Below are 2,296 nucleotides of genomic sequence, written 5' to 3'. Positions count from 1 at the left end.
TACCAATTTATAAACTATCAAGGGCTCATGAGTGAGAGGGGAGCGGGGAGGGAGGGGAAAAATGAGGACCTAATGTCGGGGGTTTAAATGGAGAGGAAATGTTTTGAGAATGATGAGGGCAATGAATGTACAAATGCGCTTTACACAAATGATGTATGTACGGATTGTGATAAGAGTTGTATGAGCCCCTAATAAAATGATTAAAAAAAAGAAAGAAAAGTTGGCACTGAAAGGGGGCTTCTTGGGACTGAAAGAGGAGTTGATATGGAGTGTATATAGCTGGGAGGAAAAAAACAACAACAAAAATAAGAACTAAGTAAAGTGTGATATGAGCACATAAGCTAAAATAGGAATCTCTACTTCTCAGTCTAGAAATTTAATGCTGTTTTGATTCCTTCAGAAGACATTTAAAAAAAAGATACTTACTTCCATAGGGAGGCAGAGGCGTTGAAGAGCTCTAGTTAGAGGTACCAGGGTCTCCTTTGTTTCTGTGGGAACCACTTGTTTCCCCTTTGGATGGGATCAGCTTGTGGTTGCAAGGCACTTTATTCGATGTGGAGGGGATCGGAGAATGCGCACAGGGAAGAAAAGTAATGTTTGTAAGTGGCCCACTACCAGCTAAGCTAGGTACTGGGAACACAGCAGCGTGAAACAGACACAATGGATGAAGGGACTTTGAGAACGACTTGTCCACACGTGTGAGAAAAAAGAACTAGATGGTGCCCAGCCACCACTACCAACTGCTCTGAAAAGAGTCACAGGAGAAGGTGCTGGGTGGAGTGGGATATAAATGTGAAACAGAACTGAAAATTATAGAAGAAATGAGACTTCCTGTTTGCATAGAGACTCGTGGGACAAAGCCATGGCCTTTACCCTTCATGTCTGGGACTGAACTTACTCCGTTAGAATAATCAACTATTTAGGATCAAAAGGGCAGCATCTACCCAAGGACCAAGTTCCGAGTGTTAGCAAAACAAGGAGGCATGGAAACAGGGAACACAGGGAAAGTGAGATAAGGGAGGGTACCGTGAGGGGATTGTAATGGATGGGCTGAATCAGAATGTATATAAATTGTTGACTATAAAGCTGTGATCTGCTCTGTGAACTTTCATCTAACTTATAATAAAAAGGTCTTCTGAAAAAGAAAGTTATTACGCAACCACTGCAGAGGGCAGGGAAGGAAGTGTGCTGTGAGCAGCAGTGTGTGGGCCTCATCCCTTCTCACTCTGTGTTCAACTCACCCTGATAGGTTGCGTTGGCCGAGGTGGTGAGTGTTGACCTCATGGATCAACAAATGCTCCCAACCAGGCTCCCCCTAGGGCAAGGAATGGGGTGAAGCAAAACTTACAAGAATTATTCAACGTGAAACCGAGGATCTGACCTAGACCCCTTTGGCTCATTCACAATAAAAAGTTAAAAGAAAGTATTCCAATACGAAAGTTATAAAACATATTTTGTGAACCACCTTCGACGCATTGTTTGTGTGTTCAATGATTGCTAAAACCAAGCAAACCCCACCCACTGCCACAGAGACGGAAATCTTCACAAAGCAAACAACTTCATCGTCCTTGAGCTTGGACCACTGACCGACCCTGAGGCAACTGCACCATCCAGGCTCCTTCATGGGCAAGTACTCAAAAACTCATGACCATCAAATCGATTCTGACTCATAGTGACCCTACACAATAGGGTAGAACTGCCCCTGTGGGTTTCTGAAACTGTAACTCTTTACAGGGGTAGAAAACCCCAGCTTTCTCCTACCGAGTGGCTGGTGGTTTTGAACTGCTGACTTTGTGGTTAGCAGCCCAACTTGTAACCAAATATGCCTAGTTTATAAATCTGGAGGCTAGGCTCTAACAGATGGGCAGAATCGGGAGTTCAAACTCGGTTTTCCTTTTTGAGAGCCAGTGCTTTTTCGTACATCTCCCCCTGCTGTCTCCATACAGAATGCCTGGAGGGAAAAAGAATCCATGCTGGTATGTGGAAAGGAGGAGCCTTTTTTTCTTTTTAATCATTTTATTGGGGGCTCGTACAATTCTTTTTCATTTTTTTTATTTGTTGACGTTTATTTATTTTTTTGTTTTTGTTTTATTAGGGGCTCATACAACTCTTATCGCAATCCATAATACATCAATTGTGTAAAGCACATTTGTACATTTGTTGCCATCATCATTCTCAAAACATTTGCTTTCTACTTAAGCCCTTGATATCAGCTCCTCATTTTTCCCCTCCCTCCCCAATCCCCCTCTCTCATGAACTCTTGATAATTTATAAATTATTATTATTTTGTCATATC

General features: G+C 42.4%; 1 protein-coding gene across 1 annotated transcript in view; it reads left to right on the top strand.

Moving 5' to 3' along the window:
* Positions 1 to 2,296, top strand: part of GLP2R (glucagon like peptide 2 receptor) — an 84,210-nt gene that overhangs the window by 4,820 nt on the left and 77,094 nt on the right. The gene's annotated exons all lie outside the window — the stretch shown is intronic.

This window comes from Echinops telfairi, unplaced genomic scaffold (assembly GCF_000313985.2).
Source record: "Echinops telfairi isolate 266 unplaced genomic scaffold, ASM31398v2 ScPeMD7_2010;HRSCAF=2546, whole genome shotgun sequence".
Lineage (NCBI taxonomy): Eukaryota > Metazoa > Chordata > Mammalia > Afrosoricida > Tenrecidae > Echinops > Echinops telfairi.
Note: the sequence above shows the minus strand (reverse complement) of the source record. Positions and strands in the feature narration are given on the sequence as shown.